Source organism: Heterocephalus glaber, unplaced genomic scaffold (genome assembly GCF_053883595.1).
Source record: "Heterocephalus glaber isolate CG9 unplaced genomic scaffold, H.glaber_assembly_v1.0 deba00001757, whole genome shotgun sequence".
Lineage (NCBI taxonomy): Eukaryota > Metazoa > Chordata > Mammalia > Rodentia > Bathyergidae > Heterocephalus > Heterocephalus glaber.
Genome location: NW_028258454.1, coordinates 4689212 through 4716130, shown reverse-complemented (window position 1 = coordinate 4716130; position 26919 = coordinate 4689212). Strand labels below are relative to the sequence as shown.

Below are 26919 nucleotides of genomic sequence, written 5' to 3'. Positions count from 1 at the left end.
AGATTGCATATGTGTGAAGAACTGGGAAAGGAGCCAGAGGAAGTTTGTACAGGAAAGATGGCCCAGGTAGTGAGATATTAAAATGAGCATGTCTCATCCTGAGAGATGAAGATAAAAGAATGTTCCAGACAGTAGAGCAGCAAAAACAGCTTTAAGGACAGCAAGCAGCTTGATGAGGCTGAAGCAAAGGGTGCAAAGTAAGGTTTGGGTGGCTAGGGATGAAATGAAAAGGTACAGAGTAGTCAGATCAGGACCTGTCAATTAAAAAGTTGGGGCTTTATTCTACAGAAGTTATTAAAATGTTTTAAATAAGGGATAATAGGATTGAGTTTGTTTTTTATAAGATCATCCTGGCAACTCTGAAGTAGGTTGGGATACTCAAAAGAGACCAATGGAGAAGTGAATGCAGTAGTTCAAAAGGTTTGTGTTTTCTGCAGCAGTTATCCATGAGATAAATGAAGTCCTTACTCTAGAAGGGGCCAAGAAGGTATGACTATGAGACAGTTCTGTTATGGTGAGGGAAATGAGAGATCATGATCAATAACGGGTTATGGAGTGAAAGGATCCTGATTACTAGCTTGGATGTCTAGATGGACGATGGTAGTAGTCACCATGGCAAGGAATGTAGGAAGAAGAGCAGATTCAGATTCAGAGGAAAGACAGAGTTCCATATCAGATGTACGGGGCACAAGGTTGCCTCTAGGCACTCATGCAAAGCTGCAGGCGTGGAGCAGTCAGTCCTCCATGTCTGTGAGATCCACATCCATGGACTTAACCAACTGAGGTAAAAAATACTTTTTAAAAATTGCAGCCATACTGAACATGTAGTCTTTTTTTCTTGTCATTATTCCCCAGACAATACAGTTGAACAATTATTTACTTAACATTTACATTGTATTAGGCATTATAAGTAATTTGGAAATGATTTACAGTATCCAAGAGGATACTGTTTCCAAGTTTTATGCAAGTGCTATGCCATTTTAAAGGAACACGAACATCTGCATATTACAGGATCTGCAGGAGTCCTGGATCAATCCATTGTGAATCAGAAGGACAACTGTGTGTGGCTACACTGACTGTGCAGTGTACAACTCCAAGAATGGACAATCACGATGTGAATGACGGTTCCGAGAGTTAAGCAATGTGGGAGCCCTGTACTGGAAGTGTACAGGATAGGAGATCATGTCAGAATAATGATTAGCATAACTGGATCTGCTGGAAAACAGGGAGGGAAGATCGCCTATTAAAAGGAGTATGCAAAGAGTTCTTATCCTGAGGACCACACATCCAAATTATACACAATATTTTTTAGCATAAATGCACATATGTATTGTTTTAGAGCAAGGATCTTCAGTTTTCAATATGTATTCAGAGGGGATCATAACCCTAATAACGTGAAGCAAGGAGAGATAAAGCCATAACCACTAACATAAAAAGGGAAAGAGAAGTCAGCAAAGAAGACCGAGTGAGTCAGAAGAGTAGCATCACAAAGCCTGAGAAGGGAGTACTTAAGTCACACACCAAAGAAAGACAAAGATTGCAATGAATTTGGCAATCAGGAGGTTGCTGTGACATTTACCTGAACAATTCCAGTGGAAACCGGAAAGTCTCACTCACACTGGGCTGAAAAATAAATAAAAGATATGGGAGTTGAAGTAGAAAGGGCAGATTCAGGAAAAGTTACAATATCAGAATGGAGACACAGGTTGCAGCTAAACTGCTGAAAGGAAATTTCAGTTTTACACAGTATATTCTCTACACATGGGTAAACTGTTAGTTTTAGTTAAGCCAATTAGGGAGGATAATATAAGCACATATCTACAGCATGGAATAGCGTTTCACTGACTTCTAATTTACCACTGTGGTAACTTGGTCCATTTATATTTTCACGCACATCTTCCTTTAGGATTTGTTTGCAGACCCATCCGATAACAGGAATGGAGTGATGCTGATTATTTAAAAAATAAGTCAACTGGTAAATATAGTCAGACCTCAAAAATTGTTTCTTAAATATGGATACTGCACAAAAGAAACCACTGCATTTTTGAAAAATACGTTATCTGACATCTACCCTGCTTTGTGCTTACAAGGTATGACACTATGAAAGAGACATTTTCCTCTACCCTTTCTAGGTTCAGAAATAAAGCAGAAAAATGAAGTTTGCTGCAATGGGTGGCAGATGAATACAATTCCATTACAGTTTCACTATTCTTTAACCCAAGGCATTAGAGACTACAAGACAAAAAGTTTTGAGTGTTTCCTCCATGCCAGAGATATGTCTCGGAAGCTACCGGGCTGACAGGGAGAGGCCCAGGAATTCAAATGTAATGTCCAAGAGGCAGAGGATGAGAAAATTAATGAAAGCAAACCAATAGCAGGGTGACGAGCCCTGTGCCCTTCGTCGGTTCCAGCAGTAAGGAAAGACGGAGAGTGTGAGTAAGTAAAGGGATAGACATTTTCGATCACCTTCCTACCAGCCCTATTTTAATAAAAATCTTTCTTTAAAACGTTATGAATGGCTATTTTGCTCCATGTTTTAAGCGACAAGAATCCCCGGCAACAGCACCCCTCAGTGGTGCGGGGAGGGAGATGCCCAGGTCCTCCCTTGCAGCAGCGGGCTCCCGTGCACCTGGGCAGACGCCCCAGGCCTGGAGCGGACGAGAGCCGGGCTCAGGAGCTTTAAACCCAGTCCGCCTCTTCGGCTGGGGATGCGGGGCACCTCTACCTACCCTCTCCTACAAATCCCGGCTCTTCACTCGGGTCCAGCTCCTCGCCCGGTCCGCTAGCCGCGTAGCCACTGGGACAACAGCAAGCCCAGCTGCTACCTTAGCAGCCACTTGACAGTTTCAAATTGCGGCGAACACCCAAAGACGCCCCTACGCATTGGCCGCTCGCCTCAGCAATCTGCCACCCGATTGGCTCGCGGGACAGGGGCGGGGCTGGAGAAGCCGGAATTAGGAGATTTAAGGGAGCCCCGCCCGCTAATTCCACTGGTGTCGAAGGGATGGGGTCAGGGAGTCACTCCCAGCTACCGCGAGAGGCAGGGAGGGGCGCGCTGAGCTTTGTGCATACTGAGTTTTGTTCGGCCACTGCGGACGAAGAGGCGGCTCTGGGGCCAGACTTGGTGAGAGTTTGCTGAGCGCCCCGGATGTCTGTCCAGGCCTTGAGCTGTGGCGTTCAAACCATTCCCACAGGTTAGGCGTGAGTCCTCATACCTTAGTCTATATAAGAATCGTTTGCGTCCACAGACCCTCTGCAGCAAGATTACTTGGTGCACACCTGTAATCCCAGAACTGTGGAGGCCAAGGCAGGGTTGCAAGTTGGAGCTCAGCCCTGGCAGTTTAGCGATTTAGCAAAAGAGACCCTGTCTCAAAAAGGGGGTAGGGGAGGGCTGGGGATGCAGCTCAATGCAAAGGCCCTGGTTCAATCTGCAGTACTGAGGGGGAAAAAAATAGTATGGATATCTCACCCTTTTGTAGATTTCTTCCGTTTTGGGCCAGGGAATCTGATTTGTTTTATTTTAATTTAATTTATTGCCACACTAGGGGAATGAACTCAGAGTCTTCACGCAGAGCCGCATCCCCAACTCTTCAAAACTTTGTTTTTTATTTTTGTTTCAGGGCCTCGCTGAAATTTCCAGGCTGGTCTCGAACTTGGAATCCTGCATTCGTCTCCTAGAGTGCTCGGGTTACAGGTGCGCACCACCACGCCTGGCTGAGAATCTTGAGTTTTTTAAAACAAATAATGCCAGTGATTCTGATGACCATGCTTTAAGAAACTGACCTAGGTTTTGCTAATGACCATGAACATATTTCACTGCCAGGCAGGCCCTTCTGGTGTAGTATGGACCTTACAATCAGATCATTATAATCTGGCTCTCTACCTATCTAAAAGATCTCACACAGACAAGAAATATTGGCCTTTCAACTTGTATTGTTAATGTGTAAGGGTAGAGGTACTAAAGGATCCAGGTGATAAAGGGTCTAAGCCCTGTGGTACCACAATCTGGACAATAAGATCTGGATGAGTTTTCAGGCTCCCATCTGTTACCTGAAGGGCGAGGTTTCTTTTCATGTAAAAACAAGTGACATAACCTGGGTCTTACCTGCTTACATGTTAGCAAAGCTAGACTTCTGTTTTGACAAATAATGGAAGAACACCAGATGTTTCTTTGGTAATGAGCTATGATTGTTCTCCCTTTCCCCAGGGGCCTAATATAAAGGACAGATTCCTATTAACAGATACAAATTCACACTTGGTTTTAATATCTCTAAGCTGAATTGCCATTAGGTTACTCCATATGTTGCAACTCTTACTGATCCACTGTCCCCGTGCCCTCCTGGGACCAGGTACCATATTTCTCCTCCCTCTCTTCCTTGTGGTGAAAAGATTTTCATAGAAAACTATTGGACAAGCCATCCCCATTATCCTGTAAAGCTAAAGAAGAAGACCAAATCTTGTCTATATGTTTTGAATTTAGAACTGTTTCCCCTGGTTCCTAGGAAAAAAGAGAACTTAAAGTTCCCCCACAATCCATAATAATGTGCCAGTTTGAACCCTTATAATTATTTATTAATTCAACAAATACTTTTCTCACATCCATTGTATGCAAAGCATTTTCTTGGTACTTGGAATTAGTGGTGAGCAAAACATTTTGCCTTCATGGAACTTGGAGTCTAATGGGCCTCAAAGAAAAACAAACAACTAACAACAGACTATCAGACAACAACAAAACTCCCATATTAAGGAATACAGAATTACAAGTTGTGTTCAAAGTGAGGAGAAATAAGGAAATGCCAATGAAAGAGCCAATGAAGAACTTGTTTTACCTAATAAATGCACAGATATTGTAGACAACTGAGTTAGGTAGAAATATTAGAGGCAGTCAGACAGGACTAGGTGCTCAAGGGAGTCAGTGCAGAAGATGAGAACACATTACTGTGGCTGGAGGCACATCTGTTGAAGTCCAGGCCTCAAGATAAAGACAGAATGACCAGGCCTATATGCTTCCCCAAGAGATAAGCAATATACTATAATTGGTATCACCTGGTCCAATAAAGTGTAGATAGACATTAGTCATCCAGGTGGGTGACCAGTGCCTCCTGACTCATCTCTTCCAAAAGGTCCTTGTTCTTTCCATGTACACTTGCTCCATGACCTGCTTCCGGACTGGATCAGTATTACCTAAGTGGCTATACTTGTAATCTTATTGGTTGATCATAGTTTTGTCCCATGCTATAACCACCTCCTGATTTTACTCTATAAAGCTTCCTTTGTAAAGTGAGGTCTGTGGCAACTCACTCAGGTCCCCTCCTGCCTTTCAGCAGCTATCTCCCTCAATAAATATTTCCTACTCTTAACCTCCTTTGTTCCTTAGAATTCGTTCTTTGATTTTGAGGAACATGAACTCAGTGTATTTGACATCTAGCAGGTTGGGAGTTATATTTCCCCTACATCATTTGGAGGTCCTATATACATACAGTTTTTATGCTTCTGGGCACTGTACTATAGTACAGAGGTTTAATTCTCAGAATGTCTCTGTGACATAGATGCTGTTTCCATTCTCACTTTACAGATACACTGAAGCACACAGGTCATGTAGCTTGTTTAGGATTGCACAGCTATATGGGTAGCTGCAGAATTCGTGTTCTTACCATTCCATTTGCTCAGTTGGGAACAGAATGGCCAAAGCCTCCAGATAAGAAAGCAGTTGTTTTTGGGTAGGGAACAAATGCTAGTAAAATTGGAACTTTTGTGAGTGAGGATAGAGTAGTACAGGGGAGGCTTCAGTAGAGGTGAAGTTATCACTGTGTAGGGTTTGTTAGGAGTTCGAAATACATTTTTGTTTTTGGTACTGGGGATTGAATTCGGGACCTTGCACTTGCAAGGTAGGTGGTGGAAGCACTGAGCTAAATCCTTGGCTCCACGAAATACATTTTTATCTCAAGATCAATGGGACGTTTTTAGATGTTTGCAAGAGATGAAAACAAGTTGGACAAGAGAAGTGACGAGAGAGCTGGAGAAAAGACAGAAAGGAGATGTATTCTGGAGGTAAAATTGATGGAACTTGCTGGGCTGTATCTGAGATGAAGGAGGGAAAAGCATCGAGGACTTTTTGGTTTTGGGTTCCTAGCTTGAGCAACTAGTAGATGGCAGCATCACTATATGAAAGGAGACATGGGAAGAGGAGCAGGGCTTGAAAGGGAAAGATCAACCTTCAATTTTAAATATGCTTCAAATAGGAAATATCCTGAGCTATCCAAGTGACCCATCCTTTAGACCACTGGAATTACATGCCTATGGCTGAGAACACAGTTCAGGGCCTGGATATGTAAATAGGAAAGATTTTGCTTATAAATATTGTGGAGGATTGGCTCCAAATCTTTACTTCTCTTGGATCTATGTCATTTGCCTTGTAAGTTTACAGTGCTTTCTCTACCTCTAGGGTGTTAACATGAGGTAAGTGGAAGTTTTAAAAATGTTAATATGATTGGCTTGGCTTGCTCTTGCCATCCATTATAACTGTGCACACATGCCTCGGCTGGCCTGCTGGAAGACGAGAGACACATACAATAGAGCCAGGCTGCCCCATCCTAGCTAAGGCTGTCCTAGACCTTTAGCCACTTGATGTCCAGATAGGTGTGTTAGTCCCATTGACAACAAGATTTCTCAGACAACCTGAGGAGTCATGCACTCAGTAAGTGTCAGTTGTTTAAAGCCACTCTGTTTTAGTGGTTTGTTACATCTACTTATTGTGACAACAGAGAATGGATGAAGATGCAATTGAAAGGTAAAGAACTAGATAAGACAATGTTAGGCAGGTAGTTAGACATTACTGGAACTGAGGGACAAAGGGATCCAGAATAGCATGCTTTGTGCCAGTTATAGTTAAATAAAGAAACAAATACCTCAATGTAGAAAACTTTTATAGACCCTGATTAGGTCTTGGATACAGGACCTCTATTTCTATTTTCCTTCCTTTTCCTTTCCTTCTCCTCCCCTCCTATCCCCTCTCTTTCTTTCTTTTCTGAAATGGGCTTGCTGTGTAGTTCAGGCTAGCCTTCAATTCACTATGTAGCCCAGGTTGGCCTCAGGCTCCTGAAGTTCCTTGTGCCTCAGCCTCCCAAGTACTGGGATTACAGGCCTCTATTTCTAGAAGAAGGTATACATCATTCTCAGTTACCATAGCCTCTGGCCCAATGATATCAGGAAATTAAATGTTTTTTAAAGAACCTTCCCCCTGTCAGCGCGACAATAGTGGGCATGGATCCTTTATGAAATTAATCTCAGTGAGGAGAATTTTCATTATGATGCTATGTTGCTCTTTCTGTGAAGTACAAATTCTAGTGACTATGAAGTCAGTCAAAATATTACTCTTCAGCTCTGTCCCCATGCTCTGCCCACTGCGACAAGCCAGTGCATAGTGAGGACCCCAGGTGGCGTGGAGCCCCCAATCCATCCCCGCGCTGTGCCCACCATGACCAGGAGACGGTGAGGACCCCCAGGCATGCCCACAAGCCACTAGCATAACAGTGTGGGCTGAGCAGTCCCAGGCTGACTGAAGCCCTGCTCCATCTCTCCATCTGGCTTACCACACCCACCTGCAACCAGGAGACGGTGAGGACCCCTGGGCATGCCCACCAGCTGCCAGTGTAGCCACATGGGTGCCTGCAACAACCCCCCCCCCCGCCCCATCTCTGGCCTCTTGGCTGTGCAGCTACCTGGTTCCACACTACAGAGGCACAGGGGGACATAAAGGCCATTGTCCTGAGCTGCAAAAGTGAACACAGAGTGAGGGCCTCTCTCAGGCTCCCTGATGAAAACTGAAGCCCACTGGAAAAGTGAAGAGAATCTCTGCAATAAAGGCACACCAGACCACCATGCTTGGTAAGTTGGAGGAATCATCACCTCTCATCGGAACCTGGACTATCTTCAGGGGAAAGGCAGCTGGAACCTGCAATAGAGCCTTGCAAAGTTCAACCCTGCAGGAGGAGAGGGAACTCAACTTGGGAATAGCAGCCAGAAATCTGCCTGAATCTCACAGGTCTGCTAATGGCTTGCTGAGACTCATTGACTTATATCTGCACACTGCTGTCCACGTTGTCTATTGTGACAGCAGAGACATACCCTGAAGGAATCCCTTCATTTTTATTTTTTGTTATTCGCAAAATTTTTTTTCTCTTATTTTTAATTTTTTCTACTCTTTTTAAACATTGATTTTTTCTTCTTTTTTTCTGTCTTTTCTCTTTTCTTTCTCTCTCTCACTCATTCTCTCACTGTCCCACATTGTTCTTTATCTCCCTTTTTGTTCCTGTTCTGGCCCTAATTCAGATTTCTTCTTTATTTTTGTTTTCTTCTCTATTTCCTTCTCTCAATTATCATGAGTTTTAAGGAAAGTAAATACAGTATCTGGCCTCCCTATTGCTGTTAGGTTGTTCTATTCTTGTCTTTGTTCTTTCATTCTGTCTTTTCCTCTTGTCTTCAACAGTTTCTTAGAGTTTGAATGATATTCCTGTGTCCTCTCTCCTCACTGCTAACCTTTCCCTGTCCTTCTACCTATCTATCCCTCCTTCACCAACTCATTCTAACCTCTATCCCAAAGGGTAAAGTTGCTATATTGAAGAGTTTATTCACTATAAACATACATTGGGCTGGTCCTCAATTTTGATGTAATTCACACAGTTAAAGATGATAGATTAATAACTACCACAAATTGTCATTTTCTAAGCTGTGCTTGATGCTATGGTTTGCTGATTGTATCATTTGGGCTAAGGTGTTGTGATTGCCTTCCTGGTACAATGAAAATGAGATAGCCTCAGAGTCATTAGAGACTCAAAACCTAAAGATCAGCTATATCTGGAAAACACTTCTGAAAAGCAATCATTCCACAAGGGTTCTAAACACAAGCAACAAAGATACTTACAATAAGCAATTTTGAAGTATCAACCCAGGAATTAAACCAAAAAGAAAAATGAGGAGACATTTAAGCAAGGCACAAACTCAGACTTCTACCCCACCAAAGGCAAATTCTGGGGGAAATGATATGGAAAAATATGATAATCAACCAGCTGGACTCCCTGAACTCATAGCACAGTAAGGAACAAAACAGCTGAATGAGGTTCTAGAAAAATTCAAAACAGAAATAATATCCCAGATAACTACAGACATGGTGAGCAGAGTGAAAGACATGATTAGAGACTCTAGAACAGAAACAGATAAAAAAATAGATGAGCTCAGAACCATGCTGGAAACCATGAATGCACAGCATAAGGAAACCATGATCACCCAACATTAGAAAGAAATGGAATCCATGAAACAGATTCAAACAGATATCCAGGAGATTAAAAACTCCTTTGAAAATATTCATAGTGGATTAAGGGAATGTGAAGATAGGTATCAGATATAGAAGACAGGATTGTGCTTAAGGACCATGAAAACAGAGATTTCTTAAAAATAGTAAGGAATCATGAGAAATCAATCCAGCAGCTGCTAGATGATGCAAAGAAGAATAACATAAGACTGATAGGAGTCCACAATAAAACAGGAGAAAGTACAATAGACATAAAAAACTTTTCATGGAAGTAACAGTGGAAAATTTCCCAGACAGAGGTGAAGAATTGGACATACAGATAAGTGAGGCATATAGAACTCCAGCTCGCCATGATAAAAAAAAATCTACACCTAGGCATATAATAGTCAAGATCTCAGAAACCCAACAAAGAAAAAAGTCCTACAAGCAGAGAAAAAAACCAAATCATCTACAAAGGAAAGTCCATCAGAATCACAGCAGACTTCTCAAAACAAACCCTCAAGTCAAGGAGAGCCTGGAGTGAAGTATTTCAAGCCCTAAAAGAAAATAACTTCCAACCTAGATTGTTGTATCTGGCAAAATTATCTTTCAAAATCAATGAGGAAATTAGATACTTCCATGACAAAGAACACCTGAGAAATTTCATGAATACCAAACACCATACACCAGCACTCCAAACAATTCTAAACAATGTCCTAGAAAAAGACAATGAAAGTCACAACTCCATGAGGCCTAAAAGAGGGAAGCCACCAAGTAAGGCAAGAAACTAAAGGGAAAGGGGGAAAAATAAAAAATAAAAGAGCCAACAACAGTAAAACATCATGACAAGGATGAGTCAATATCTATCAATTAGAACCATCACTGTTAATGCCCTCAATTCACCAATCAAAAGAAATAGACTGGCAGAACGGATTAAGAAGCAAAATCCAACAATATGCTGTATACAAGAAACACACCTAACTCAAAAAGAAATTCATAGATTGAAAGTAAAAGGGTGGAAAACAGTTCTCCACATGACAGGAACCTGGAGAAAAGTAGGGGTAGCAATCTTTGCACACAAAGTAGATTTCAAACCAAAATTAATTAAGAGAGACAAAGATGGTCACTACATCCTTGTGAAGGGAACAATCTAAAAGGAAGAGATGACAATCATAAATATATATGGATCAAATATGAATGCCCTCAACTATACAAAACAAATATATATATATATATATATATATATATATATATATATATATTTTTTTTTTTTTTTTGGTACCGGGTATTGAACTCAGGTCCTTGTGCTTGTGCACCACTGAGCTAAATCCCCAGCCCTACAAAACAAATATTAATGGACATGAAAAACCAAATAAGCACTAATACAATTGTAGTGGGGAGCCGCAATACCTCACTATCTCAAATAGACAGATCAACTAAACAAAAAGTCAACAATGAAATTCTAGAACTGAACCAAGCTTTTGGACAAATGGTCTTAATAGATGTTTACAGAGTGTTCCACCCCACAAAATCAGAATATACATTCTTTTCAACTGCACACAGGTCGTTTTCCAAAATAGACCACATGCTAGCTCATAGGACATATTTAAGTAAATGTAAAGGACCTGAAGTTACCCCCTGTGCATTACCAGAACATAGTGCAATAAAATTGGAGATCAATAGCATAAGAAGCTGCAAAACCCCCACAGACACATGGAAATTGAATAACACTCTCCTGAACAACCAATGGGTCACAGAAGTAATTAAAGAAGAAATTAGTTTCTACAAGTAAATGATAATACCAGTACAACATACAGGAAACTATGGGACACAATGAAAGCAATTCTACAAGGGAAATACATAGCAGTAAATGCCCATATTAGGAAAACAGAGAGGGCTCAAATAATGTAGTGCTGAACCTCAAGCACCTAGAAAAAGAAGAGCATGACAAACCCAAAGCTCATATAAGAGAGGAAATTATAAAGATCAGAGTAGAAATCAATGCAGTGGAGACTAAGAGAATGATACAAAAAAAATCAATGAATCAAAGAGTTTGTTTTTCAAAAGAATACATAAAATTGATAAACCTTTAGCCAAACTTATCAAAAAAAGGAAAGAAATGTCTCAAATCCATGCAATTAAGATTGAAAAAGGTGAAATCACAACAGATCCAGCAGAAATACAGAGGATCATCAATACCTACTTTGAGGACCTGTACTCTAATAAAATGGAAAACACAGAAGAAATGGACAGATTCCTAGATACATACTAATTGCCAAAGTTAAATGAAGAAGATGTAGAAATTCTAAACACCTGAATTACAATGAGTGAAATTGAAAACATAATTAAAAATTTACCAACAAAGCAAAGCCCAGGTCCTGATGGCTTCACTGCTGAATTCTACAAGACATTTAAAGAAGAACTATCACCATTGCTTTTTAAACTCATCAGTGAAATTGAAAGGGAAGCAATACTTCCAAGTTCATTCCTGGAAGCAAGTATTACTTTGATTCCAAAACCAGGGAAAGACCCAACAAGAAAAGAGTACTACAGGCCAATCTCGCTAGTGAATATAGATGCAAAAATCCTCAACAAGATAGTGGCAAACAATACAGAGTGTCATCAAGGAGATCATACACCCTGACCAAGTCGGATTTATCCCAGGGCTGCAAGGATGGTTCAACATACATAAATCAATAAATGTAATACACTATATAAACAGAGCCAAGGACAAAAACCATATGATCATCTCAATAGATGCAGAAAAAGCATTTGACAAAATTCAACACCCATTCATGACAAAAACCCTACAGAAAATTGTAATAGAAGGTCTTTATCTCAACCTGATTAAGGCTATCTATGAAAAACCAATGGCCAATATCATGCTAAATGCTCAAAAACTGAAAACTTTCACACACAGATCAAGAACAAGACAAGAATGCCCACAATCACCACTCCTGTTCAATATAGTTCTGAAAACATTAGCCACAGCAATTAGAAAAGAGAAAGAAATAAAAGGAATAAAGATAGGAAAGGAAGAATTGAAACTGTCATTATTTGCTGACAACATGATACTTTACATAGAAGACCCAAAAAACCCTGTCAAAAGACTTCTAGACTTAATTGACAGATTCAGTAGTGTAGCTGGATACAAGGTCAATACTCCAAAAATAATAACCTTCTTGTACACGAATAATAGACTCGCCGAGAGAGAAATTAGGGAAACAATTCCTTTTACAATAGCATCCACAAAAATGAAATATCTAGGAATCAATTTAACACAGGAAGTAAAAGACCTCTACAAAGAAAACTACAGCATTCTGAAAAAAGAGATCAAAGAGGACTTAAGAAAAGGGAAAGACATGCCTTTTTCCTGGATAGGAAGAACCAATATAGTGAAAATGGCCATACTTCCAAAACTGCTATATAGATTTCATGCAATGCCAATTGAAATTCCAACAATATGTTTCACAGAACTAGAGAAAAAATCCAAAAATTCATTTGGAACCAGAAGAGACCTAGAATAGCAAAAACAATTCTAAGCAACAGAGTCATGGCAGGAAGTATCACAATCCCTAACTTGAAACTATACTACAAAGCTACTGTGATAAAAACAGCATACTGGCAAAGAAACAGACCTGAGGATCAGTGGAATAGATTAGAAGATGCAGAAACAACTCCAGACATACTCAGCCACCTCATCTTTGACAAAGGAGGCAACAACCCTCACTGGAGGAAAGATAGCCTATTTAATAAATGGTGTTGGAAAAACTGGATTTCAACGTGCCCAAGTTTAAACCTAGACCTGTATTTCACCATGCACTAAACTAAAATGGAAGTGGATTAAAGATTTAAATAGTAAAACAGAAACAGTAAACTTTCTGGAAGATAAATTAGGTAGAATTCTTGAAGACATTGGCATAGGAAAAGACTTTTTGAACAAAACCTCAGTAGCACTGGAACTAGCACAAAGAATCAACAACTGGGATCTCATCTTATTAAAAAGCTTCTGTACTGCAAGAGAAACTAGCAACAGAGGTAAGAGACAACCTACAATGTGGAGAAAATTTTTTAGCAGCTGTACCTCAAAGGACTACTATCTAGAATATGTAAAGAACTGAAAAAAATCAGACCCCCCCAAATTCAAAGACCCAATTCAAAAATGGGCATCTGAAATGAACAGACATTTCTCAGAGAAGTAAATGCAGCAAATAAACATATGAAAAAATGTTCAACATCCCTGGTCATTCGAGAGATGCAAATGAAAACAACACTGAGATTCCACCTCACTGCAGAAAGAATGGCTGCTATCATGAAATCAACCAATAACAAATGCTTTCTGGGGTGTGGGGAAAAAGGAACCCTTCTCCATTGTTGGTGGGAGTGCAGACTGGTGCAACCACTGTGGAAATCAGTAGGGAGATACCTCAAAGAACTAGGACTTGAGGTCCCATTTGACCCAGCAATTCCCCTGCTGGGTATCTTCTCAAAAGAATTAAAAGAATCATACCACAGCGATATATGTGCACCCATGTTTATAGTGGCACAGTTTGTAATAGTTAAAACTTGGAAACAGCCCAAGTGCCCATCAACTGGAAACTGGATAAAGAAGATGTGTTTTTTTTTGTTGTTGTTTTGTTTTGTTTTTTTAAATAAAATGGAGTACTAATCAGCCATAAAGAATGAGAAACTAGTGACATTTAGAGTTAAATGGATACATATTGAGGCCATACTCTTAAGTGAAATAAATAGAACACACGTGTAAATACCAAATAGTTTCTCTGGTGTGAGAAAATGAAATTGTAAATAAGGTTTAAAATGATTAAAATGAATAATTGCCAATTTGACATAGGAAGAAAAGGTCCAAAGGGGTAAGGGAAGTGGGAGGGGAAGGGGAAAGATAAGAAAGGAACCAAAAAATTGTGAGAAAAGGAAAAAATGGAAATAAAGTGTTTGTAAATAAGAAAGAGTGGAGGGGGTGAAGGGAGGACAGGGAATGGGGAAAAAATAAGAACCAAGATACATCATGTGCAGGTACAAGTACCCAATGATAAATGTAAACATATTGTATACCTAAAATGTACCAATAAAAGAATTTAAGCAAAAAAAAAAAAAGGAACCTCCCACCTTCTTTAAAGAACCTCATCTGTGGGGTGATTTAGATTAAGGACATATGTTTTATAAATTTCTTTAGTAAGTTTCTTAAATGATTAAGGCCCCTGAGGGATCTGAAAAGGACCAGAAGACATTACTCGCTTCCAAAGTAACTTCAAAGAAAAAATGTTGATGAGTATTATATTATCTTATTTCCCTGAACCCCAGTAAGGCAGGAGATTAGGGTGTGGCCAGCCAGCTGGAAAAGTATGGGTGACTTTTCAGTCATGGAGATCCAAGATTCACTTGTCCAAGCCCTGCACTTGGGACCAATCAGATAATGCTATATTCAGTTCTTCTGGTGTGAAAGCAGGCTTTTTGTTTTTTAAAGCATATAATGTGATGATTTTAATGCTTCTTTTTTTTAAAAAATAAATTTTATTTTATCCCATTTCCCCCGCCCGTAACACCACTTCTCTTCCCTATGTACAAAAGCTTTGTTTTCATTTTTTCCTTCTATTTTCACTTTTTTTCTTGTCCCTTCCTTCCTTTCCCCTCCCCGCTCCCATGTTCCCTTTCTCATTTGAACATTTTCTTCCCATTTCTTATTTCCCAATATCTATGATACATTTTAGTCCTTATTTCCATTTTTGGTTTCTCACATCAGAGAAACAATGTGGTATTTAAACGTGTGTTCTATTTATTTCACTTAAGAGTATGGTTGCAAGGTCCATCCATTTAGCTACAAATGTCTGTAGCTGATCCTTCTTAATGGCAGAATAGTACTGCATTATATAAAAACACCACATCTTCTTTATCCACTGATGGGCATTTGGGCTGTTTCCAAGATTTAGGGATTACAAATTGTGCCACTATAAATATGGGTGTGCATGTGTTGCTGTGGTATGATGCTTTAAATTCTTTTGGGAAGATACCAAGAATAGGAAAAACTGGGTCAAATGGAACCTCTAGTTTTAGTTTTTTGAGAAATCTCCACACTGACTTCCACAGTGGTTGCACCAGTCTATATTCCTACCAATAGTTGAGTAGGGTTGCTTTTTCCCCACAACCCTTCTGGCATTTGTTATTGGTTAATTTCTTGATAACAGCCATTCTTTCTGGGATGAGGTGGAATCTGAGCATTGTTTTAAATATGCATTTCATGAATTACCAGTGATGTTGAACGTTTTTTCATATATTTATTTGCCATTTCGAATTCTTCATCTGAGAAGCGTCTTTTCATTTCAGATGCCCAGTTTTGGATTGGGTCTTTAAATATGGGGGGGGGTCCTGATTTTTTTTGAGTTCTTTATATATTCTAGATAATAGTTCTTTATCTGATGAATAGCTGGTAAATTTTTTTTCCCTCGCTGTGGATTGTCTTTTCACTCTGTTGGTGGTTTCTTTTGCTGTGCAAAAGCTTTTTAATCAGATGTGGTCCGAGTTGTTGATTCTTTATAGTATTTCCTGTTCAATCTGGGTTTTGTTCATGAAGCCTTTGCCTACTCCTATATACTCAAGTGTTCTACCAATTCTCTCTTCCAGCATATTTAGTGTTTCTGTTTTAATATTTAGTTCTTTGATCCATCTGAATTTTAGGTTAGTGTGTGGTGAAAGATATGGGTCTAGGTTCAATCTTCAACATGTGGAAAGCTAGTTTTTCCAGCACTATGTATTAAAGAGGCTTTCTTCCAATGAAGGTGTTTGTCTACATTGTAAGAGATTAGGTGGCTGAGTATGTCTGGAGTTGTTTCTGCATCTTCTAATCTGTTCCATGGATCCTTAGGTCTGTTCTTTTGCCAGAACTATCCTGTTTTTATCATAGTAGCTTTGTAGCATAGTTTAAAGTCAGGGATTGTGATACCCCTGCCTTGCCTTTGTTGCCCAAAATTGCCTTTGCTATTCAAAGTCTCTCCTGCTTCCAAATGAATTTTAGGATTGTTTTTTCTAATTCTGTGACATATGGTGTTGGAATTTTGATCGGCATTAAATCTGTATAAGAATTTTGGAAGTTTGGACATTTTCACTGTATTGGTTCTTCCTATCCAAGAACAAGGGATATCTTTCCATTTTTCTAATATCCTCTTCAATCTCCTCTTTCAGAGTACTGTAGTTTTCAATGTAGAGGTCTTTTGCTTCCTTCCTTAAATTGATTCCTAGGTATTTCTTTTTTTTTTGGATGCTATTTTGAAGGGAATTATTTCTCTAATTTCTCTGTCTGTGAGTTTGTTATTCATTTACAGGAAGGCTATTGATTTTTGAGTGTTGACTTTGTATCCAGCTCTGTCACTGAATTTGGTTATCAAATCTAGGAGTCTTTTGGTGGAGTTTTTGGGGTCTTCTATGTAGAGTATCATGTCATCCACAAATAATGATAATTTAACTTCTTCCTTTCCTACCCTTATTCCTTTTATTTTTTTCTCTTGTCTAATTGCTCTGGCTAGAGTTTCCAGAACTATATTGAACAAGAGTGGTGACAGTGGACATCCTTGTCTTGTTCGTGATTTTAGAGTGAAAGCTTTCAGTTTTTGTCTATTTAGTAGGTTGTTGGCTGTTTGTTTGTTGTAGATGGCTTTTATCAGATTGAGATAAAGACTATCTATACCAATTTTCTGTAGGGTTTTTATCATGAATGGGTATTGGATCTTGTCAAACACTTTTTCTCAAGCAGGCTTTTGATAGGACAGCTTATTTTGTCAGCACAGAGAATACAAAAGATGGTGGGCATTAACCTCATGCCCACTGCAAGTTTTTTCAGTGGGCCACTCTCACTCTATAGACCATACTTCTGTTTCTACCTTTAATACCTTTAACAAATGTAAAACCTTGCTACTTTTTGCACTTGTCTGGACCAATTCTTTGTTCAGTACAAGAATCTGGACCTAGAAAGACCCCCACAACACTTTGGAACCTCAGTAACACAAGGAGTAACTCTTGTGTGCATAAAGATATCCAGACTTCCACTTCTCCTGAGTGCATAACTCTGCCTACTTTACAATAAATTTTACCTATACTTCTTCTCTGCTGCCTTCTATCAGAGGCACAGAGAATGGAAATTTTCAAGGGATGGTTCCTTGGCTTCCCAGTGACAACAATGCATGTAGGGGGATAAAACATAGAGAAGAGGATTCAGAACTGAACCTTAATGTTCTCTAACATTGAAAGGTCATGTAGAAATGGAGGGACCAGCAAAGGGGATGGAGAAGGAGGGCCTGGGGAAGAGGGAGGAAAACCAAGAGACTCTTCAAGTAAGTACTAAAGTGACTGTTGTTGTCTTGCCCAGTGTAGTATCTGTCTTTGTCTCCTCCCTGCTGCTTTTGGTTAAGCCTTTATTGAATTTTACTTGGACTATTTCTTGAGGAGATGTCTTCATTTCTTTTTATACTTAACTCTTCATGTTGTCTGTAAAAAAAGACACTGGATTGTGTCACTTTTTCCTCAGAAACCTCCATGTTATTGCATGGCATTCAAAGCACTACTAATCCTGGCCTCAGTAAGCTACCAAAAGTCTATTCTGTGCCCCTACCCCCTGTTTATGTTACTGGGTGTTAAATTTTGCGAAAGCTGTGTAATCTTTATAAATACTTTAATGTTGAGAAAAGTAATAGAACATAACATATCTATATCTAAATTTAAACTTGAATCTGAACCCAAATTATTATTATCTATTTGTTTACCTATTTATTTCTATATCTCAGTTCCTAGTTAAGGAACTGGAGATGGGCATAGTATGTCTGTTTAGCTGGATTGCATCCCACCCTCTCATTCAGTTAAGTAAGACCATGCAGGTTTCTGGAAGTGATGCCCACCACTTCCTGAACTAAATTTCATGACATTGGGCATGCTTCTCCAAGCCTCCTTCTCCTTTCTCATTGTGTTGGGCTCAATGACTGCATAGAATAGAACTCCTCTGCTAGTTCTGTACAGTACTATGAAAAACAAATCTTTCCCCCTTCTCTTTAAGTAATTTTGGGTCTATCTGTTTCAGTCTTTAATACCACGTCTACATTTGTATAGATTGGTATATAAATTTGTTGGGAAGAATTGTATGTGAAACCATTTTTCAGGTTTGTTTTTTTTTTAAGTGAAGCACCCAAGTAAGATAGAAAGAACATGGAATTTGGATTCATACTGTCTGGAGTCTAATGTTCTCAATACACAGACATAAGGCTAAAATGGCTATAACACCTGTTACAGGGAGCATCTGTGCATTTATCATCAGTGGAAAGAGTTGGAACTCATGTTATTTTTTCTGGATCTGATTTAGGGAACTGACTTAAAACCTTTTGTTTTTTCCAGGTCATCCCTAATTCATGTAAAAAAGCTTCTGTTCCTCAACCTATTATTTGTTCAGGGACTCTTGGGGAACATTTCTTACCTTGGGGATCTTCATCTCTTATGACTCATCCAGGGTAGCAATCATAATCTGGTCTATCACTTTCATTTTGTGGTGGAAGAATTTAGATCTAGAGAGAATTATGTTTGCTTTCCTTAAATTACAAACCTGGAGAGAGGAAGAGGGAGAGAATAGGGATGTCGAGAAGGAAAGGAATGTAGGTAGAGATGGGAGCATATTTTAGGGATGGATCTTGCCAGGGCCTCCATCTAGGCAGAGGCTGCCATGGTGATCCCTACAGACATGATTCTTTATAAACTAGCCCCATGGCTGTTTTTCTACCTAGATTTAGATTTTCTTTCCTTCTTTTTCATTTCACTTATTTCTCAATTCAAATTACTCGCCAACGTCTTGCCCTTTGTACTAGACTTTATTTCTCCAGGTTACAAGCAGCTGACCCAGTAATTTATTCTCCACAGAAGAGAGAGGTGGAAACCTCTGGAGCTCTTATTCCCTGTGAACTTTTGAGCATTGGCCTTCTGGAAACAATCCTCTCATTTTTCCAAGTCAGAAGTGGCTCAATAGTGAAAACGAAGTTTGGGCAGGTAAATGTGCAAAATTGTGGTGATTAGTTTTTTGCAATGCATATCCCAAAGGAGAACTTCTGCAGCTAGACTACAGCCTGTTTGGAATCCCTTTGCACTCTGAGAGCCAAAAAGATGGACTCACCCAACACACTTAACTGAGGCAGAGCAGAGGAAGACACAATTAGGCAAGAACACAGGGTAAATGGCAGAAATCATCAGCACAGTGGTCTCCACAGGAAGCAGCTCACCATTTTGCACTGGATTAAGAGAACATTCTGATTCTTTGCTTGTGTTTTGTAACACAGCATGCCCTGGCCCTTTTATTCCAGAAGCAAGTTCATTTCTTGGCCCCCGTCATCAGCCTTCTGTTCTTCCTAATTATAAAGACTTTCTTAAACCTCTCCATGGCATTTTCTACCCATTTGCATATTCCCTTACTCTTAGTATTTCTTTCTCCTGATAAACAGCCTAGTACTTGCTGGGAGAAGTAGGATTAATTAGTTTTCAGAGAACAATATTACTGAGTCTCACTGATGTTTTGAGTACTATCCAGCTGCTGTATTTTTAATTTTTAGGGCTTCTGAGAGTGGGTTTGTAGAACAGGGTTATTTGACTCAGTAATAAGTATGTAATTCTAAATTATGACTCTTCCTTTCTCTTCCTCTCCTTTTTTGCTTCTCTTTCTTTTCTTTTTTTGATGGAAGGATGAGAAGAGAGGCTAGATTCAGTATTCTAAAAGCGGACTTGTGGAAGCACTTGTGTGTCTCCTCAATCATACCATTTAAATAAAATCTTTTTCTGTCTCCCTTTGTGTATGAGGGATCATGCCAATCAATCTATCTCCCATCTATGAACACATTCCAAAGTTCCACTGTAAATCTATTGTTTATAACTTGAAATGCTTTTTCATACTGAAAAGTAAGTGTTGTAACTCAAAGGTCAGCTTAGTTATGAGACCATGATAAGAATGAAACATTGTTCATAAGCAATAGAGAAAATGCAGAATATAATATTGTTGCAAGGCTAGTAGATTTAATAAGGAGGAGAAATAATACATCATAAGAAAGATTTTATTGTGTGTTTATCTTACATGCTGATGCAAAAGACAGAGGGCAATATGGTAGGAGTGGGATACACCTGTTTATGCAGAGAAACAGTGTAATGAAAATGCAAGGAATGCTTAGGGAATTAATGGGCAGATGGCAGGAGAGAGGCAGGTAAAGAAAGGTTCGTGTGAAACAGATGTGTGTTTCTTACTGAGATTTATCCTGTGGCTGCCATGCGCCCAGCCCCTTGTGGGGTGCTGTACCCATCAATCACACACAAGTTGCTGCAAGAGTTGAAATCTGTATTATTTTCACCAAGTATGGCCCTCCTATGTGTCTTAATGTGCTTCCCATTTTAGAATTTGTGGGAGGATAGATGGCAGGCAACTGGGGAGCCCAGGTCCTCGGTTCCATCACATTGCTTTTTGAGGACTATCTTAATTTTGATCATTGGAGATATTAATCTCCATTAGCAAGATCTTCAACTGACTTATTTTAGAGGAAGAAGTGTGGCAATAAGGAATGGGAAACTCCACTTAAATGGCTTTGACTCTGTCCCATAACACACAATATATGGGATTGGTAGAAAAACGAATTAGTATCACTGAAGTCACTGGCTATGCTATATCTGTGAATGTAATGCTTCCAAATACCTCTATAACTACAAACCTTCTCACCAAAGGGCTAATAATTCATGTTATTTTCTTCCTAGAGTAATAGACATAGCAGTGGTTTTGCTACAACAAATTGGGGGAAAACCTCTAATATTTAGATTATATAGTTTAAATTAGGTTGTTTATAAGTCATTGTTAAAACTTTTCAAATTCTGTACCCAAAAACCTGTTAGATTAAAAGCATGGTAGTTTATGTTATATTAATGAATGCATAAAAAGAGATGATCAAGTTACATTGTGTATTTCAAAGTAAGAAAGAAATATTGGCTCTGTAATAAATATCTGATCATACATTTTCTCTAAGCCCTTGAAGTGGAAAGCATTTTGGTATAGCTAATCTTGACTAATTAGACCATCTTCTTAATCCATTTCATGGCTCCAACTAGGCAAATTACTAGAGAGGCTATGGACTGAAGTTCATTTAAAAATATATGTGGAGATCACAAAATTTTAAGCTTTTAGACAATATTTTCTGATATAAGAATTTTATCATTGAAATAGCAAGTGTTTTTTTTTTGGGCAGGGGGGAGCCAAAGTGAAGATTAGTAATTTCATTAAGCAGAGTCAAATTAAAATACCACAGATTTTATTTAGTAAATCCTTTTGTTCAACCCTAATAAAGAAATTTGCCACTTTTATGTCCCAGGAGCATGGACATATGTTGATGAATCTTTCAGGAGGTACAAATTAACTTGATTTGTTCTACTTAATATATTTGCCCTCTACTCTTATTTATAATTCCTTTTATTTCCTGGACAGACTACATATTGGTGTGTTCTCTTCTTAATCTCCTATTTTTCTTTCCCCTGCAAATAAGAACAGACTCTATTTTCATTTTAAGATTAAAAATATAATTATAAATTATTTGAATATAAAAACCAATCCATGTGCACAAGTTACAAAAGTTCCTGACATGTTAAAAATTCTCATAGTAACTCTTCATCATTTCCAATTTCCTGAATTGTCTTCTGATGTATAGGGTCACTCCAGTTCTTATTTTGGGAATCAGCTGTTTTACCTTGTCTGGCGAGGGTTTTTTCTTGGCTTGGCTCTGGTTGGAATGTGTTCCTTAATCATTCCTGTATTGGAAGCCTGGTCCTCAGTATTGTGATGTGGGAGATGGTACAGTCTTTAAGAGTTAGGCTCTGTGCAAGGTCATTAGGTCATTGGGGATGCTATCCTTGCACGGGAGTAATATTGGTTTTGCAGAGTGAGTTAGTTCTTGAGAGTGAGTTGATGTGAATGTGTGAGCCTGTCCCCTGCCACTCCCTGGCTTCCTGTCTCTCTGTGTGATCTCTTCTGCATATTCCCACCATTGCATTGCTCTCTGTCATGGGGCCCTCAGCAGAGCTGAACAGAAGCTGGGGCCATGCTCTTGAACTTGTTGAACTGTGGGGAAAATAATTGTCTTTTCTGTACGAATTACCCCAGTCTTGAGGGTTTTGTTATGTCTATGGAAAATGGATGAATATAGGCTAAACTAGTCTGACTGTAGCCTACAATTGATATGTTAGTTCTGTGCATAAGTCTAAGACTTGGTATCTTCAAAAACATGTTTTCAGACTATAAGTCATTCTGAGTTTCAGGTATCCTACTCCACTTTCCTCTCCCAGGTAACTGCCCCCCCCCATCACTTGGTTCTCACTAGACTCCTAGGGTGCATCAAAATTACCTGGATGGCCTAATAAAACACAGGCTGCTGGGCTCTACTCTCAGAACTTATTTCCTTCTCTCCCTCCCTTCCTGCCTTTTTTCTCAGTATGTGCGATTGAACCTAGGACTTTCACACTGAGCTACATCCCCAGCACCCCCTTCTTTAGAGACGGTGTCTTCCTAAGTCACTAAGTTGCCTAGGCTAGCCTTGAACTTGTGATCTCAGCCTCCCAGAATGCTGGGATTACAGGGTACCACAATACTGGCCTACTCAGAATTTCTGATTTAGCAGTTTTGGGGAAGGCCCAAGAATTTGCATTTCAACAAGTTCCCAGGTGATTCTGATGCTGCTGTCAAGGAGTACACTGTGGCCAGTAGGGTCATAGCCTCTAGCTACCAGTGGCATTCTCTATGGCACTAAGCTTCAGCCTTGCCCACTGTATCACAGTCAGACCTCTGTGGCTGTGTCCTAGACACTCCAAGTTTCATAGCTGGTCTCCTCCTGGAGGTTGAAGTTCATGTCCTACCATGCTTCAAGCACACTTTTCCAAATTTCAGATGTGGAGTCCTGGCTGGTGTCCACCTTGGAAATTTCTGGAGTTCTGGACCTTTCAAGTTTCATCTTTCCTTCATTCTAGTTCCCTCTGTTCATTCAGTTGCTGCAGAATATCCATAGCCCTCCCCTGCAGACAATCCATCTACTGGAGCTCAGCTTTTCACTTCCTTTTACAAGCAGCACCTCATTGTAATTTATCCCATTCATGATGGATGTGTGATCCGAGAAGCCAGTTTATGTTGCATCTTCTCCTTTTAGTAGCCTTTAGCAGATGCCCATTGCCCACCTCAGAGATGCTACAATTGAAGCTAGGAAGTAGCTTCTAGGCACCTCGTCACAAATGTTGACTCCAGATCTGTGAGTTCAGATACTTCTCATGTATTATCTCATCATTTCGTTGTTGAGGTTTCTTCCCAGGAAATAGTTTTTCAGAATTTCAATTTCAAGCTGAAACTTCAGGTAGCTTTGGAGTAAATCCAAGTTCTCAATATTTCTTTTCTTTGGTTCCCACCAACCTGACAACAAAGCCTTTGCTTTCCAGAGACAGATCTCTGTCTCTGTCTGTTTCTGTCTCTTAAAAAAAAATTGGCTCATGTGACTAGGGAAGCTGGGAAGTCTGCAAGTCTGGTGTCTGTAAGCTGGAGACGCAGAAAGCCCTCGTGCAGTCTAAATACAGGAGAGTGCTATCTCAGCTTAAAAACATTCAGACCTGGAAAATGAGTCTCCCTTAGCCTGCCTTTTGTTCTATTTAGGCCTCCAGTGGATTAAATGAGACCCACCCACAATGGAAAGGGGAATCTGCTCTACTCAGCCTCCCAGTTCACATATCAACCTCATCCAAAAACACCCTCACAGACACACTGCAAATGTCTAACCACATCTCTGGGCATCCCGTGCCCCAGTCAAGGGAGTCAAACAATTAACAATCACAACCTATTCTTAACTAATTTGCATGAATCAAAGGGGCTAACACACATATAATCACAAAGGATATCTTCTCAAATTTTGTAGGGGCCCTGGCATTTTTTCCCCTTTTTCAGTCATGATACTCTCTCCCCAGATGGCCTGCTCCTGAGACTTGGGAGACCTTGTTCCTGTCAATTAGTGGGGTTTGAGGAGGCCCACCAAATAGGTGATGGGGAACCTCAATTCACCCCACAGAGTAAGTTTTCTGACTCCTACCACAGAAAAAATATTTTCAAGACATGTCAGTGAAAGGCATAGAGGTTTATTAAGCAGAATTTTTTTTTTTTTTTGGCACCAGGGATTGAACTTGAGTCCTTGCGCTTGTGGTGCAGGTGGCGGAACCACTAGCTACATCCCCAGCCCCTATTGGGCAGAATTTTAAAAGTACCCACTCAGTAAGAATAGAGTGTGGGCCCTCAAGAGAGAAGTGCATTATGGTTTGGAGCAAGGTAAATTTATATGGTCTTGGGGTATCTTCAAAATGGGTGACCTAGGACATGTATTCCCACTGTCTGTCAGGGTACGCATGGGGCTGTGTTAGCATCCAAACCATCTATGTGTGTTTGAAGTTGAGATATGCTGCCTGCTAACATTGCTGCTTCTTTGAGGACAGAGATCTGTGGGGGAAGGAAGTGCAGTTTATGAGTGAAAAGTACCAGAGCCCAGTTGGAAAAGAAAAAGCTTGAGGAACTTATATGTCCTGAGTTGCAGTTTTTCTTAAAAGTACAATGTTGAAATTATGATTTACCTTGTTGCCAGTATATCTATCTTTATTTCTTTAATCCTGCCTCCCAGCTACCCTCAGCGATGCTGCTGATGCCTGTCTATGGTGCTGTCACCTCTGGTCTCTCGGGCCTCTGCCCAGGGTACTGCTGCTGGCAGTCCTGCTGCATCACCCCCATCCAACTTCAGCTCCCTACATTAAGTCTCCATTTCCCAGAACTTTGACATACAGCCAACAACAGAACACTCAAAATTCCTCTTTTTCCCTGTTGGCCCTTTGTCCTTGGCAAGTCTTTCTGAGCCAGGACTTAACAGACCTTTCTAGCAATAGACTCTTGTTACTATAAAGTGGTAGGTCAACTCACAGACCCAGAGATAGTGTTATCTCTGGTATTATGGTTCAGATCTAAAGCCCCCCCCCCCCCATTTTCACATGTGTGGAAGGTGATTGGATCATGGGAGTAGAGTATTCATCAGTGGCTTCATCAATTGATGAATCCAGAGCTGAATGTGCTTTTAGGAGGCAGGGCCTGGACAGAAGAGACAGAAGAGATGCCTTACTGGGGGTCTGATCTGAAGGGTGTATCTTCCTCCTCAACTCCTCCCTTTCCTCTCTGCTTCCTGGCCACCAGGACAGCTTTCCTCACCAGGCACTTCCACCATGCCCTTCTTGTCTTGGAGCCAGATGACTGTGGACTGAGTCCTGTAAAAAACGTGAGCCCAAATAAACCTCTTCTTTTCCTTTGACACTAGTCTTTTTTGACTTGCAGATATATGAGCTAATAGTGCCCAGTTTCTGCCTCTTCCACATCTTCCCTTTTGTAAGTGGATAGAATTATTTAATACCAGTTTGATGGAGGATGATTAACCCTTTACAAACACTAAGAATTTAGATTAAGTCATTGACTAGTGTAGAAAAAGAAATTCTGTAACAATAAAATTGTTATAGCAGGAGGAAGGCACAAGGGAGCCTACATACTCAATTCAAACTTGAATTTTTTTTTCTGTCTTTAAATAACATCTACTTAATTCTGAGGGAGCTATTTGGTTTTCAATAAGCACATTTAGGGATCCATTCATAGGACTGCTTAGAGAGTCCAGGTGAAATGGTTACAGAAATAGAGGCAGTGTCATCTCAGAAAGTTTATTTATATATCAAAATCTATTTTGCTATTCAGAAGTTTACAAAAAGGCTGACTTCTTCATACTAATTATGCTTTCTGTAACTCGAGCACTCTTCTCTTCGCAAGAGCAGGCTGAAAGTTATCCATGAAGGTAAAGGTGCTTAATGTTAAACGTTTCTTCTGAGCTTGGATTTGAATTAAGAATCTGATACCAAGAAACCAGCATGGTCTTTTTACATTTTCACTAAGATTAGAACCCCATAGACTCACTCATCAACTATCTCCCTTTTAAAATTTTTTCTTGGCACTCAAACCTGCTCAAGCCTATTTTAATTTGTACTTTCACATTTTCAAACAAAAACATAAGGTTATAAAATGTGCACAAATATCCTGTAAAGTAGTTTTGCCATGTAACTTATTTGGAGATGAGACTTTTACACATGAGGATAAATAATACCTTCCTTTTAAAGTCAAATGACAGAAAACCCAAGCTTTGTGCTTTGCTTTAAGGTCCACCAAGAATATTTCTTGAGTTACCACCACTTCTGATAATCTAAAACATTCCAAATATTGGAGATTGGACAGTGGGAGGAAAACATGAGTATTTCAGATGTCTCTCATCTTAGAAGAGCCATCAACCTGTCAGAGCCACTTTCTACTTGCCGGATAATGACCTGGCATAAAACCTGTCCTGTCGGTAGAGGTCACAGTGATGTTGGTACAAGTTTTTTTTTGTATTAAATTTTTTTATTGATACATTGTAGGTATACAACACAATCACATTTCTCATTGGGAATTGTACCTTTACATAATGCATCTTGGTTCTTGTTTTTTCCCCATTCCTAGCCCTCCCTTCACGCCCTCCACCCTT

General features: G+C 39.7%; 1 protein-coding gene and 1 long non-coding RNA gene across 9 annotated transcripts in view; one reads left to right on the top strand and one right to left on the bottom strand.

Annotated features, from left to right (window-relative positions):
- The window catches only part of LOC101698489 (centrosomal protein POC5), a 73228-nt gene extending 70355 nt beyond the window's left edge, over positions 1–2873 (bottom strand). For 6 of the 8 annotated variants that reach the window (XR_015447392.1, XR_015447391.1, XM_087201197.1 and 3 more), the window contains exons 1-2: positions 2730–2873; positions 1580–1623 (exon numbers count right to left, since the gene is read on the bottom strand). The gene's annotated coding sequence lies outside the window, so the exon portion shown is untranslated. The remainder of the gene's footprint in view (positions 1–1579; positions 1624–2729) is intronic. The other 2 variants (XM_087201200.1, XM_087201203.1) reach the window with 1 other exon arrangement.
- Positions 2874–2931: 58 nt separating this feature from the next.
- The window catches only part of LOC147821241 (uncharacterized), a 167912-nt gene continuing 143924 nt past the window's right edge, over positions 2932–26919 (top strand). Inside the window, exons 1-2 of the long non-coding RNA XR_015447413.1 lie at positions 2932–3194; positions 3621–3694. This is a non-coding gene — a long non-coding RNA (uncharacterized LOC147821241). The remainder of the gene's footprint in view (positions 3195–3620; positions 3695–26919) is intronic.